The sequence below is a fragment of the Camelus bactrianus genome, chromosome X (genome assembly GCF_048773025.1).
Source record: "Camelus bactrianus isolate YW-2024 breed Bactrian camel chromosome X, ASM4877302v1, whole genome shotgun sequence".
Lineage (NCBI taxonomy): Eukaryota > Metazoa > Chordata > Mammalia > Artiodactyla > Camelidae > Camelus > Camelus bactrianus.
Window position 1 is genome coordinate 20140038 of NC_133575.1, and position 14048 is coordinate 20154085.

A 14048-nucleotide genomic window follows, 5' to 3' on the forward strand; every position below is an offset into this window, starting at 1 on the left:
CTTTCTCTTTCTCTTTCTCTTTCTATTCTTCTCTTCTCTTCTCTCTCTCTCTCTCTCTCTCTCTCTCGGAATGAATTTTTCTATCAGAGTATCTCGTGTCTTCTCTCTCTCTAGGAGTGAATTCTGTAATCTTGCACGCTCCTTTCTCTCTTTCCCTTTCTCGGGGTGAATTCTTGTATCTGAGAACCTGTCTCCCTCCGTCTCTATCTCTTTTCTCTCTCTCTCTCTCTCTCTCTCTCTCTCTCTCTCTCTCTCTCTCTCTCTCTCTCTCTCTCTCCTCTCTCTCTCCCCCTCTCTCTCTTTCTCTCTCTCACCCCCTCTCCCTCCCTCGGAATGAATGCTTGTGTTTGCGACCCTCCTCTCTCTCTCTCTCTTTCTCGGAGTGAATTCTTGTATCTGAGAACTTGTCTCCTCCGGATCTCCCTCCTCCGTCCCTCTCTCTCTCTCTCGGAATGAATTTTTCTATCAGAGTATCTCGTGTCTTCTCTTTCTCTCTAGGAGTGAATTCTGTAATCTTGCATGCTCCTTTCTCTATCTCTCTCTCTTTCTCGGGGTGAATTCTTGTATCTGAGAACCTGTCTCCTCCACTCTCTCTCTCTTTTCTCTCTCTCTCTCTCTCTCCTCTCCTCTCTCTCTCTCTCTCTCCTGTCTTTCTCTCCACTCCTCTCCCTCTCTTGGCAGTGAATTCTTGTATCTGCGACCCTCCTCTTTCTCTCTCGGAATGAATGCTTGTATCTGAAAACTTCTCCCCGCTAACCTCCTCATCTCCCTCTTCTCTCCTCTCTCTCTCTCTCCTGTCTTCTCTCTCCCTCTCTCCGCCCCCCCTCGCTCACCCGGTCTCCCTCTCTCGGAATGAATGCTTCTATCTGTGACACGCCTCTCTCTCTCTCTTTCTCTGTGTTCCCTCTCTCTCTCTTTCTCGCAGTGAATGCTTGTATCTGCGACCCTCCTCTCTCTGTGTCTCGAAGTGAATTCTTGTTCTGCGACCCTGCTCTCTCTCTCTTTGTCGAGTGAATTCTTGTATCTGAGAACTTGTCTCCTCCCGGATCTCCCTCCCTCCCCTCCCTCTCCTCCCTCCCTCTCTCTCTCCCTCTCTCTCTCTCTCTCTCTCTCTCTCTCTCCCTCCCTCCCTCCCTCCCTCCCTCCCTCTCGGAATGAACTTTTCTATCAGAGTATCTCGTGTCTTCTCTCTCTTTCTAGGAGTGAATTCTGTAATCTTGCACGCTCCTTTCTCTCTTTCTCTTTCTCGGGGTGAATTCTTGTATCTGAGAACCTGTCTCCTCCGTCTCTATCTCTTTTCTCTCCCTCTCTCCCTCTCTCGCTCTCTCGCTCTCTCGGTCTCTCGGTCTCGCTCTCTGAATGAATGCTTGTATCTGACAACATCTCCGCGCTCACCTCCTCATCTCCCTCTTCTCTCCTCATCTCCCTCTTCTCTCCTCTCTCTCTCCTCTCCTCTCTCTTCCCTCTCTCTGTCTCTCGCAGTGAATGCTTGTATCTGCGACCTTCCTCTCTCTCTGTCTAATCTGTCTCTGTCTCTCGGAATGAATGCTTGTAGCTCTTACCCTCATCTCTGTCACTCTCTTTCTCTCTCTCCTCTCTCTGTCTGTCTGTCTCTTGAAGTGAATGCTTCTATCTCCGACCCTCGTTTCTCTCTCTCTCTCTGTCTCTTTCCTCTGTCTTCTCTCTCTCTCTCTCTCTCTCTCTCTCTCTCTCTTGCTCTCACGCTCTCACGGAATGAATGCTTGTATCTGCAACCCTCCTCTCTTTCTAGGAGTGAATTCTTGAATCTAAGAAACTGTCTCCTCCGTCTCTCTCTTTCTCTCTCTCTCTTTTCCTTTCTCTCTCTCGCAGTGAATGCTTGTATCTTCGACCCCTCGTTTCTCTCTGTCTCTGTCTCTCCTCTCGTCTTCCTCTCTCAGAGTGAATGCTTGTATCTGCGACCCTCCTCTCTCTCTCTCTGTCCTTCTCGGGGTGAATTCTTGTATCGGAGAGCCTGTCTCCTCGTCTCTATCTCTTTTCTCTCTCTCTCTCTCTCTCTCTCTCTCTCTTCTCTCTCTCTCCCCCCCTCTCTTGTCTTTCTCGCTCTCACCCCCTCTTCCCTCCCTCGGAATGAATGCTTGTATTTGAGACCCTCCTCTCTCTCTCTCTCTTTCTCGGAGTGATTCTTGTATCTGAGAACTTGTCTCCTCCGGATCTCCCTCCGTCCCTCTCTCTCTCTCTCGAAATGAATTTTTCTATCAGAGTATCTCTTGTCTTCTCTCTCTCTCTAGGAGTGAATCTGTAATCTTGCATGCTCCTTTCTCTATCTCTCTCTCTTTCTCGGGGTGAATTCTTGTATCTGAGAACCTGTCTCCTCCATCTCTCTCTCTTTTCTCTCTCTCTCTCTCTCTCTCTCTCTCTGTCTTTCTCTCCACTCCTCTCCCTGTCTTGCAGTGAATTCTTGTATCTGCGACCCTCCTCTTTCTCTCTCGAATGAATGCTTGTATCTGAAAAACTTCTCCCCCGCTAACCTCCTCATCTCCCTCTTCTCTCCTCTCTCTCTCTCTCCTGTCTTCCTCTCTCTCTCATCTCCGCCACCCCCTCGCTCACCCGGTCTCCCCTCTCTCGGAATGAATGCTTCTATCTGTGACCCGTCTCTCTCTGTCTCTGTCTCTCTCTCCTCTCGTCTTCCTCTCTCAGAGTGAATGCTTGTATCTGCGACCCTCCTCTCTCTCTCTCTGTCCTTCTCGGAGTGAATTCTGTTACCTTGGACTCTCCTTTCTCTCTTTCTCTTTCTCGGGGGTGAATTCTTGTATCGGAGAACCTGTCTCCTCCGTCTCTATCTCTTTTCTCTCTCTCTCTCTCTCTCTCTCTCTCTCTCTCCCTCTCGGAATGAACTTTTCTATCAGAGTATCTCGTGTCTTCTCTCTCTTTCTAGAGTGAATTCTGTAATCTTGCACGCTCCTTTCTCTCTTTCTCTTTCTCGGGGTGAATTCTTGTATCTGAGAACCTGTCTCCTCCGTCTCTATCTCTTTTCTCTCCCTCTCTCGCTCTCTCGCTCTCTCGGTCTCTCGGTCTCGCTCTCGGAATGAAATGCTTGTATCTGACAACATCTCCGCGCTCACCTCCTCATCTCCCTCTTCTCTCCTCATCTCCCTCTTCTCTCCTCTCTCTCTCCCCTCTCCTCTCTCTTCCCTCTCTCTGTCTCTCGCAGTGAATGCTTGTATCTGCGACCTTCCTCTCTCTCTGTCTATCTGTCTCTCGGAATGAATGCTTGTAGCTCTTACCCTCATCTCTGTCACTCTCTTTCTCTCTCTCCTCTCTCTGTCTGTCTGTCTCTTGAAGGGAATGCTTCTATCTCCGACCCTCGTTTCTCTCTCTCTCTCTGTCTCTTTCCTCTGTCTTCTCTCTCTCTCTCTCTCTCTCCTCTCTCTCTCTCTCTCTCTCTCTCTTGCTCTCACGCTCTCACGGAATGAATGCTTGTATCTGCAACCCTCCTCTCTTTCTAGGAGTGAATTCTTGAATCTAAGAAACTGTCTCCTCCGTCTCTCTCTTTCTCTCTCTCTCTTTTCCTTTCTCTCTCTCGCAGTGAATGCTTGTATCTTCGACCTCGTTTCTCTCTGTCTCTGTCTCTCCTCTCGTCTTCCTCTCTCAGAGTGAATGCTTGTATCTGCGACCCTCCTCTCTCTCTCTCTGTCCTTCTCGGGGTGAATTCTTGTATCGGAGAGCCTGTCTCCTCCGTCTCTATCTCTTTTCTCTCTCTCTCTCTCTCTCTTCTCTCTCTCTCTCTCTCTCTCTCTCTCCCCCCCCTCTCTGTCTTTCTCGCTCTCACCCCCTCTCCCTCCCTCGGAATGAATGCTTGTATTTGAGACCCTCCTCTCTCTCTCCTCTCTTTCTCGGAGTGAATTCTTGTATCTGAGAACTTGTCTCCTCCGGATCTCCCTCCGTCCCTCTCTCTCTCTCTCGAAATGAATTTTTCTATCAGAGTATCTCGTGTCTTCTCTCTCTCTCTAGGAGTGAATTCTGTAATCTTGCATGCTCCTTTCTCTATCTCTCTCTCTTTCTCGGGGTGAATTCTTGTATCTGAGAACCTGTCTCCTCCATCTCTCTCTCTTTTCTCTCTCTCTCTCTCTCTCTCTCTCTGTCTTTCTCTCCACTCCTCTCCCAGTCTTGCAGTGAATTCTTGTATCTGCGACCCTCCTCTTTCTCTCTCGGAATGAATGCTTGTATCTGAAAACTTCTCCCCGCTAACCTCCTCATCTCCTCTCTTCTCTCCTCTCTCTCTCTCTCCTGTCTCTCTCTCTCTCTCTCCGCCCCTCCTCGCTCACCCGGTCTCCCTCTCTCGGAATGAATGCTTCTATCTGTGACCCGTCTCTCTCTGTCTCTGTCTCTCTCTCCTCTCGTCTTCCTCTCTCAGAGTGAATGCTTGTATCTGCGACCCTCCTCTCTCTCTCTCTGTCCTTCTCGGAGTGAATTCTGTTACCTTGGACTCTCCTTTCTCTCTTTCTCTTTCTCGGGGTGAATTCTTGTATCGGAGAACCTGTCTCCTCCGTCTCTATCTCTTTTCTCTCTCTCTCTCTCTCTCTCTCTCCCTCTCGGAATGAACTTTTCTATCAGAGTATCTCGTGTCTTCTCTCTCTTTCTAGGAGTGAATTCTGTAATCTTGCACGCTCCTTTCTCTCTTTCTCTTTCTCGGGGTGAATTCTTGTATCTGAGAACCTGTCTCCTCCGTCTCTATCTCTTTTCCTCTCCCTCTCTCGCTCTCTCGCTCTCTCGGTCTCTCGGTCTCGGTCTCGGAATGAATGCTTGTATCTGACAACATCTCCGCGCTCACCTCCTCATCTCCCTCTTCTCTCCTCATCTCCCTCTTCTCTCCTCTCTCTCTCCCTCTCCTCTCTCTTCCCTCTCTCTGTCTCTCGCAGTGAATGCTTGTATCTGCGACCTTCCTCTCTCTCTGTCTATCTGTCCTCTCGGAATGAATGCTTGTAGCTCTTACCCTCATCTCTGTCACTCTCTTTCTCTCTCTCCTCTCTCTGTCCTGTCTGTCTCTTGAAGTGAATGCTTCTATCTCCGACCCTCGTTTCTCTCTCTCTCTCTGTCTCTCTCCTCTGTCTCTCTCTCTCTCTCTCTCTCTCTCTCTCTCTCTCTTGCTCTCACGCTCTCACGGAATGAATGCTTGTATCTGCAACCCTCCTCTCTTTCTAGGAGTGAATTCTTGAATCTAAGAAACTATCTCCTCCGTCTCTCTCTTTCTCTCTCTCTCTTTTCCTTTCTCTCTCTCGCAGTGAATGCTTGTATCTTCGACCCTCGTCTCTCTGTCTCTGGTCTCTCCTCTCGTCTTCCTCTCTCAGAGTGAATGCTTGTATCTGCGACCCTCCTCTCTCTCTCTCTGTCCTTCTCGGAGTGAATTCTCTTATCTTGGACGCTCCTTTCTCCTCTTTCTCTTTCTCTTTCTCGGGGTGAATTCTTGTATCGGGAGAGCCTGTCTCCTCGTCTCTATGTCTTTTCTCTCTCTCTCTCTCTCTCTCTCTCTCTCTCTCTCTCTCTCATCTCTCTCCCCCTCTCTCTCTTTCTCTCTCTCACCCCCTCTCCCTCCCTCGGAATGAATGCTTGTATTTGCGACCCTCCTCTCTCTCTCTCTCTTTCTCAGAGTGAATCTTGTATCTGAGAACTTGTCTCCTCCGGATCTGCCTCCGTCCCTCTCTCTCTCTCTCGGAATGAATTTTTCTATCAGAGTATCTCGTGTCTTCTCTCTCTCTCTAGGAGCGAATTCTGTAATCTTGCATGCTCCTTTCTCTATCTCTCTCTCTTTCTCGGGGGAATTTCTTGTATCTGAGAACCTGTCTCCTCCATCTCTCTCTCTTTTCTCTCTCCCTCTCTCTCTCTCTCTCTCTCTCTCTCTCTCTCTCTCTCTCTCTCTCTCTCTGTCTTTCTCTCCACTCCTCTCCCTCTCTTGCAGTGAATTCTTGTATCTGCGACCCTCCTCTTTCTCTCTCGGAATGAATGCTTGTATCTGAGAACTTCTCCCCGCTAAACCTCCTCATCTCCCTCTTCTCTCCTCTCTCTCTCTCTCCTGTCTTCTCGCTCTCTCTCTCCGCCCCCCCTCGCTCACCCCGGTCTCCCTCTCTCGGAATGAATGCTTCTATCTGTGACCCGCCTCTCTCTCTCTCTTTCTCTGTGTCCCTCTCTCTCTCTTTCTCGCAGTGAATGCTTGTATCTGCGACCCTCCTCTCTCTGTGTCTCGAAGTGAATTCTTGTTCTGCGACCCTGCTCTCTCTCTCTCTTTCATTCTCTCTCTCTCTTTGTCGGATTGAATTCTTGTATCTGAGAACTTGTCTCCTCCGGATGTCCCTCCCTCTCTCTCTCTCTCTCTCTCTCTCTCTCTCTCTCTCTCTCTCTCTCTCCCCCTCTCGGAATGAATTTTTCTATCAGAGTATCTCGTGTCTTCTCTCTCTTTCTAGGATTGAATTCTGTAATCTTGCACCGCTCCTTTCTGTCTTTCTCTTTCTCGGGGTGAATTCTTGTATCTGAGAACCTGTCTCCTCCGTCTCTATCTCTTTTCTCTCGCTCTCTCGCTCTCTCGGTCTCGCTCTCGGAATGAATGCTTGTATCTGACAACATCTCCGCGCTCATCTCCTCATCTCCCTCTTCTCTCCTCATCTCCCTCTTCTCTCCTCTCTCTCTCCCTCTCCTCTCTCTTCCCTCTCTCTGTCTCTCGCAGTGAATGCTTGTATCTGCGACCTTCCTCTCTCTCTCTCTCTCTCTCTCTCTCTCTCTGTCTCTCTCGGAATGAATTTTTGTATTATACTATCTCCTGTCTTCTCTCTCTCTCTCTCCGCCCCCCCTCCCTCTCTCAGAATGAATGCTTCTATCTACGACCCGCCCCCCCCTCTCTCTTACCTAATGCTTCTATCTGTGACCCTCCTCTCTTTCTACGAGTGAATTCTTGTATCTGAGAACCTGTCTCCTCCGTCTCTCTCTCTCTCTTTCTCTCTCTCTCTAGGAGTGAATTCTTGTATTAGAGTATCTCCTGTCTCTCTCTCTCTCTCTTTCTCGGTGTGAATTCTTGTATCTGAGAACCTGTCTCCTCCGTCTCTCTTTCTCTGTGTCTCTCTCTCTCTCTTTCTCGCAGTGAATGCTTATATCTGCGACCCTCCTCTCTCTCTCTTTATCGGAATGAATTTTTCTATCAGAGTATCTCGTGTCTTCTCTCTCTTTCTAGGATTGAATTCTGTAATCTTGCACGCTCCTTTCTGTCTTTCTCTTTCTCGGGGTGAATTCTTGTATCTGAGAACCTGTCTCCTCCGTCTCTATCTCTTTTCTCTCGCTCTCTCGCTCTCTCGCTCTCTCGCTCTCTCGGTCTCGCTCTCGGAATGAATGCTTGTATCTGACAACATCTCCGCGCTCATCTCCTCATCTCCCTCTTCTCTCCTCATCTCCCTCTTCTCTCCTCTCTCTCTCCCTCTCCTCTCTCTTCCCTCTCTCTGTCTCTCGCAGTGAATGCTTGTAGCTCTTACCCTCATCTCTGTCACTCTCTTTCTCTCTCTCCTCTCTCTGTCTGTCTGTCTCTTGAAGTGAATGCTTCTATCTCCGACCCTCGTTTCTCTCTCTCTCTCTGTCTCTCTCCTCTGTCTTCTCTCTCTCTCTCTCTCTCTCTCTCTCTCTCTCTTGCTCTCACGCTCTCACGGAATGAATGCTTGTATCTGCAACCCTCCTCTCTTTCTAGGAGTGAATTCTTGAATCTAAGAAACTGTCTCCTCCGTCTCTCTCTTTCTCTCTCTCTCTCTGTTTTCCTTTCTCTCTCTCGCAGTGAATGCTTGTATCTTCGACCCTCGTCTCTCTCTGTCTCTGTCTCTCCTCTCGTCTTCCTCTCTCAGAGTGAATGCTTGTATCTGCGACCCTCCTCTCTCTCTCTCTGTCCTTCTCGGAGTGAATTCTGTTACCTTGGACTCTCCTTTCTCTCTTTCTCTTTCTCGGGGTGAATTCTTGTATCGGAGAACCTGTCTCCTCCGTCTCTATCTCTTTTCTCTCTCTCTCTCTCTCTCTCTCTTTCTCGGAGTGAATTCTTGTATCTGAGAACTTGTCTCCTCCGGATCTCCCTCCCTCCGTCCCTCTCTCTCTCTCTCGGAATGAATTTTTCTATCAGAGTATCTCGTGTCTTCTCTTTCTCTCTAGGAGTGAATTCTGTAATCTTGCATGCTCCTTTCTCTATCTCTCTCTCTTTCTCGGGGTGAATTCTTGTATCTGAGAACCTGTCTCCTCCATCTCTCTCTCTTTTCTCTCTCTCTCTCTCTCTCTCTCTCTGTCTTTCTCTCCACTCCTCTCCCTCTCTTGCAGTGAATTCTTGTATCTGCGACCCTCCTCTTTCTCTCTCGGAATGAATGCTTGTATCTGAAAACTTCTCCCCGCTAACCTCCTCATCTCCCTCTTCTCTCCTCTCTCTCTCTCTCCTGTCTTCTCTCTCCCTCTCTCCGCCCCCCCTCGCTCACCCGGTCTCCCTCTCTCGGAATGAATGCTTCTATCTGTGACCCGCCTCTCTCTCTCTCTTTCTCTGTGTCCCTCTCTCTCTCTTTCTCGCAGTGAATGCTTGTATCTGCGACCCTCCTGTCTCTGTGTCTCGAAGTGAATTCTTGTTCTGCGACCCTGCTCTCTCTCTCTTTGTCGGAGTGAATTCTTGTATCTGAGAACTTGTCTCCTCCGGATCTCCCTCCCTCCCTCCCTCTCCCTCCCTCCCTCTCTCTCTCCCTCTCTCTCTCTCTCTCTCTCTCCCTCTCTCTCTCTCTCTCTCCCTCCCTCCCTCCCTCCCTCCCTCCCTCTCGGAATGAACTTTTCTATCAGAGTATCTCGTGTCTTCTCTCTCTTTCTAGGAGTGAATTCTGTAATCTTGCACGCTCCTTTCTCTCTTTCTCTTTCTCGGGGTGAATTCTTGTATCTGAGAACCTGTCTCCTCCGTCTCTATCTCTTTTCTCTCCCTCTCTCCCTCTCTCGCTCTCTCGCTCTCTCGGTCTCTCGGTCTCGCTCTCGGAATGAATGCTTGTATCTGACAACATCTCCGCGCTCATCTCCTCATCTCCCTCTTCTCTCCTCATCTCCCTCTTCTCTCCTCTCTCTCTCCCTCTCCTCTCTCTTCCCTCTCTCTGTCTCTCGCAGTGAATGCTTGTATCTGCGACCTTCTTCTCTCTCTGTCTATCTGTCTCTGTCTCTCGGAATGAATGCTTGTAGCTCTTACCCTCGTCTCTGTCTCTCTCCTCTCTCTCTCTCTCTCTCTCTCTGTCTCTCGGTCTTGCTCTCGGAATGAATGCTTGTATCTGAGAACATCTCTGAGCACACCTCCTCATCTCCCTCTTCGCTCCTCTCTCTCTCTCTCCTGTCTTCTCTCTCTCTCTCTCCGCTCCCCCCTCGCTCACCCGGTCTCCCTCTCTCGGAATGAATGCTTCTATCTGTGACGCGCCTCTCTCTCTCTCTTTCTCTGTGTCCCTCTCTCTCTCTTTCTCTCTCTTTCTCGCAGTGAATGCTTGTATCTGCGACCCTCCTCTCTCTGTGTCTCGAACTGAATTCTTGTTCTGCGACCCTGCTCTCTCTCTTTCTTTCATTCTCTCTCTCTCTTTGTCGGAGTGAATTCTTGTATCTGAGAACTTGTCTCCTCCGGATGTCTCTCTCTCTCTCTCTCTCTCTCTCTCACTCTCTCTCTCTCTCTCTCTCTCTCTCTCTCTCTCTCTCTCTCTCGGAATGAATTTTTCTATCAGAGTATCTCGTGTCTTCTCTCTCTTTCTAGGAGTGAATTCTGTAATCTTGCACGCTCCTTTCTCTCTTTCTGTTTCTCGGGGTGAATTCTTGTATCTGAGAACCTGTCTCCTCCGTCTCTATCTCTTTTCTCTGTCTCTGTCTCTGTCTCTCTCTCTGTCTCTGTCTCTCTCTCTCTCTCTCTCTCGGTCTCGCTCTCGGAATGAATGCTTGTATCTGAAAACTTCTCCCCGCTCACCTCCTCATCTCCCTCTTCTCTCCTCTCTCTGTCTCTCCTGTCTCTCGAAGTGAATGCTTCTATCTGCGACCTTCCTCTCTCTCTCTCTCTCTCTCTCTCTGTCTCTCTCGGAATGAATTTTTGTATTATACTATCTCCTGTCTTCTCTCTCTCTCTCTCCGCCCCCCCTCCCTCTCTCAGAATGAATGCTTCTATCTACGACCCGCCCCCCCCTCTCTCTTACCTAATGCTTCTATCTGTGACCCTCCTCTCTTTCTACGAGTGAATTCTTGTATCTGAGAACCTGTCTCCTCCGTCTCTCTCTCTCTCTTTCTCTCTCTCTCTAGGAGTGAATTCTTGTATTAGAGTATCTCCTGTCTCTCTCTCTCTCTCTTTCTCGGTGTGAATTCTTGTATCTGAGAACCTGTCTCCTCCGTCTCTCTTTCTCTGTGTCTCTCTCTCTCTCTTTCTCGCAGTGAATGCTTATATCTGCGACCCTCCTCTCTCTCTCTTTATCGGAATGAATTTTTCTATCATAGTATCTCCTGTCTTCTCTCTCTCTCTCCGCCCGCCCTCTCTCACCCTCTCTCCCTCTCTCAGAATGAATGCTTCTATCTGCGACCCTTCTCTCTCTCACTCTCTCTCTCGGAATGAATTTTTCTATCAGAGTATCTGCTGTCTTCTTTCTCTCTGTCTCTCTCTAGGAGTGAATTCCGTTATCTTGGACGCTCCTTTCCCTCTCTCTCTTTCTCCGGGTGAATTCTTGAATCTAAGAACCTGTCTCCTCCGTCTCTCTCTTTCTCTCTCTCTCTTTTCCTTTCTCTCTCTCGCAGTGAATGCTTGTATCTTCGACCCTCGTCTCTCTCTGTCTCTGTCTCTCCTCTCGTCTTCCTCTCTCAGAGTGAATGCTTGTATCTGCGACCCTCCTCTCTCTCTCTCTGTCCTTCTCAGAGTGAATTCTGTTACCTTGGACTCTCCTTTCTCTCTTTCTCTTTCTCGGGGTGAATTCTTGTATCGGAGAACCTGTCTCCTCCGTCTCTATCTCTTTTCTCTCTCTCTCTCTCTCTCTCTCTCTTTCTCGGAGTGAATTCTTGTATCTGAGAACTTGTCTCCTCCGGATCTCCCTCCCTCCGTCCCTCTCTCTCTCTCTCGGAATGAATTTTTCTATCAGAGTATCTCGTGTCTTCTCTTTCTCTCTAGGAGTGAATTCTGTAATCTTGCATGCTCCTTTCTCTATCTCTCTCTCTTTCTCGGGGTGAATTCTTGTATCTGAGAACCTGTCTCCTCCATCTCTCTCTCTTTTCTCTCTCTCTCTCTCTCTCTCTCTCTCTCTCTGTCTTTCTCTCCACTCCTCTCCCTCTCTTGCAGTGAATTCTTGTATCTGCGACCCTCCTCTTTCTCTCTCGGAATGAATGCTTGTATCTGAAAACTTCTCCCCGCTAACCTCCTCATCTCCCTCTTCTCTCCTCTCTCTCTCTCTCCTGTCTTCTCTCTCCCTCTCTCCGCCCCCCCTCGCTCACCCGGTCTCCCTCTCTCGGAATGAATGCTTCTATCTGTGACACGCCTCTCTCTCTCTCTTTCTCTGTGTCCCTCTCTCTCTCTTTCTCGCAGTGAATGCTTGTATCTGCGACCCTCCTCTCTCTGTGTCTCGAAGTGAATTCTTGTTCTGCGACCCTGCTCTCTCTCTCTTTGTCGGAGTGAATTCTTGTATCTGAGAACTTGTCTCCTCCGGATCTCCCTCCCTCCCTCTCCCTCCCTCCCTCCCTCCCTCTCCCTCCCTCCCTCTCTCTCTCCCTCTCTCTCTCTCTCTCTCCCTCCCTCCCTCCCTCCCTCCCTCCCTCCCTCTCGGAATGAACTTTTCTATCAGAGTATCTCGTGTCTTCTCTCTCTTTCTAGGAGTGAATTCTGTAATCTTGCACGCTCCTTTCTCTCTTTCTCTTTCTCGGGGTGAATTCTTGTATCTGAGAACCTGTCTCCTCCGTCTCTATCTCTTTTCTCTCCCTCTCTCCCTCTCTCGCTCTCTCGCTCTCTCGGTCTCTCGGTCTCGCTCTCTGAATGAATGCTTGTATCTGACAACATCTCCGCGCTCACCTCCTCATCTCCCTCTTCTCTCCTCATCTCCCTCTTCTCTCCTCTCTCTCTCCCTCTCCTCTCTCTTCCCTCTCTCTGTCTCTCGCAGTGAATGCTTGTATCTGCGACCTTCCTCTCTCTCTGTCTATCTGTCTCTGTCTCTCGGAATGAATGCTTGTAGCTCTTACCCTCATCTCTGTCACTCTCTTTCTCTCTCTCCTCTCTCTGTCTGTCTGTCTCTTGAAGTGAATGCTTCTATCTCCGACCCTCGTTTCTCTCTCTCTCTCTGTCTCTTTCCTCTGTCTTCTCTCTCTCTCTCTCTCTCTCTCTTGCTCTCACGCTCTCACGGAATGAATGCTTGTATCTGCAACCCTCCTCTCTTTCTAGGAGTGAATTCTTGAATCTAAGAAACTGTCTCCTCCGTCTCTCTCTTTCTCTCTCTCTCTTTTCCTTTCTCTCTCTCGCAGTGAATGCTTGTATCTTCGACCCTCGTTTCTCTCTGTCTCTGTCTCTCCTCTCGTCTTCCTCTCTCAGAGTGAATGCTTGTATCTGCGACCCTCCTCTCTCTCTCTCTGTCCTTCTCGGGGTGAATTCTTGTATCGGAGAGCCTGTCTCCTCCGTCTCTATCTCTTTTCTCTCTCTCTCTCTCTCTCTCTCTCTCCCCCCCTCTCTGTCTTTCTCGCTCTCACCCCCTCTCCCTCCCTCGGAATGAATGCTTGTATTTGAGACCCTCCTCTCTCTCTCTCTCTTTCTCGGAGTGAATTCTTGTATCTGAGAACTTGTCTCCTCCGGATCTCCCTCCGTCCCTCTCTCTCTCTCTCGAAATGAATTTTTCTATCAGAGTATCTCGTGTCTTCTCTCTCTCTCTAGGAGTGAATTCTGTAATCTTGCACGCTCCTTTCTCTCTTTCTCTTTCTCGGGGTGAATTCTTGTATCTGAGAACCTGTCTCCTCCGTCTCTATCTCTTTTCTCTCCCTCTCTCGCTCTCTCGCTCTCTCGCTCTCTCGGTCTCGCTCTCGGAATGAATGCTTGTATCTGACAACATCTCCGCGCTCACCTCCTCATCTCCCTCTTCTCTCCTCATCTCCCTCTTCTCTCCTCTCTCTCTCCCTCTCCTCTCTCTTCCCTCTCTCTGTCTCTCGCAGTGAATGCTTGTATCTGCGACCTTCCTCTCTCTCTGTCTATCTGTCTCTCGGAATGAATGCTTGTAGCTCTTACCCTCATCTCTGTCACTCTCTTTCTCTCTCTCCTCTCTCTGTCTGTCTGTCTCTTGAAGTGAATGCTTCTATCTCCGACCCTCGTTTCTCTCTCTCTCTCTGTCTCTCTCTCTCTTGCTCTCACGCTCTCACGGAATGAATGCTTGTATCTGCAACCCTCCTCTCTTTCTAGGAGTGAATTCTTGAATCTAAGAAACTGTCTCCTCCGTCTCTCTCTTTCTCTCTCTCTCTTTTCCTTTCTCTCTCTCGCAGTGAATGCTTGTATCTTCGACCCTCGTCTCTCTGTCTCTGTCTCTCCTCTCGTCTTCCTCTCTCAGAGTGAATGCTTGTATCTGCGACCCTCCTCTCTCTCTCTCTGTCCTTCTCGGAGTGAATTCTCTTATCTTGGACGCTCCTTTCTCTCTTTCTCTTTCTCTTTCTCGGGGTGAATTCTTGTATCGGAGAGCCTGTCTCCTCCGTCTCTATCTCTTTTCTCTCTCTCTCTCTCTCTCTCTCTCTCTCTCTCTCTCTCTCTCTCTCCCCCTCTCTCTCTTTCTCTCTCTCACCCCCTCTCCCTCCCTCGGAATGAATGCTTGTATTTGCGACCCTCCTCTCTCTCTCTCTCTTTCTCGGAGTGAATTCTTGTATCTGAGAACTTGTCTCCTCCGGATCTGCCTCCGTCCCTCTCTCTCTCTCTCGGAATGAATTTTTCTATCAGAGTATCTCGTGTCTTCTCTCTCTCTCTAGGAGCGAATTCTGTAATCTTGCATGCTCCTTTCTCTATCTCTCTCTCTTTCTCGGGGTGAATTCTTGTATCTGAGAACCTGTCTCCTCCATCTCTC

General features: G+C 49.1%; 2 long non-coding RNA genes across 3 annotated transcripts in view; one reads left to right on the forward strand and one right to left on the reverse strand.

Annotated features, from left to right (window-relative positions):
• Window positions 1–14048, forward strand: part of LOC141576217 (uncharacterized) — a 120215-nt gene that overhangs the window by 44605 nt on the left and 61562 nt on the right. The window lies entirely within an intron of this gene.
• Window positions 1–14048, reverse strand: part of LOC123618181 (uncharacterized) — a 538073-nt gene that overhangs the window by 24115 nt on the left and 499910 nt on the right. The window contains exon 8 of one of the 2 annotated variants that reach the window (XR_012504507.1): window positions 11776–13175. The exons of the other annotated variant lie outside the window; for it this stretch is intronic. This is a non-coding gene — a long non-coding RNA (uncharacterized LOC123618181). Of the gene's footprint in view, window positions 1–11775; window positions 13176–14048 lie in introns of those variants that run through there. 2 annotated transcript variants of the gene reach the window in all.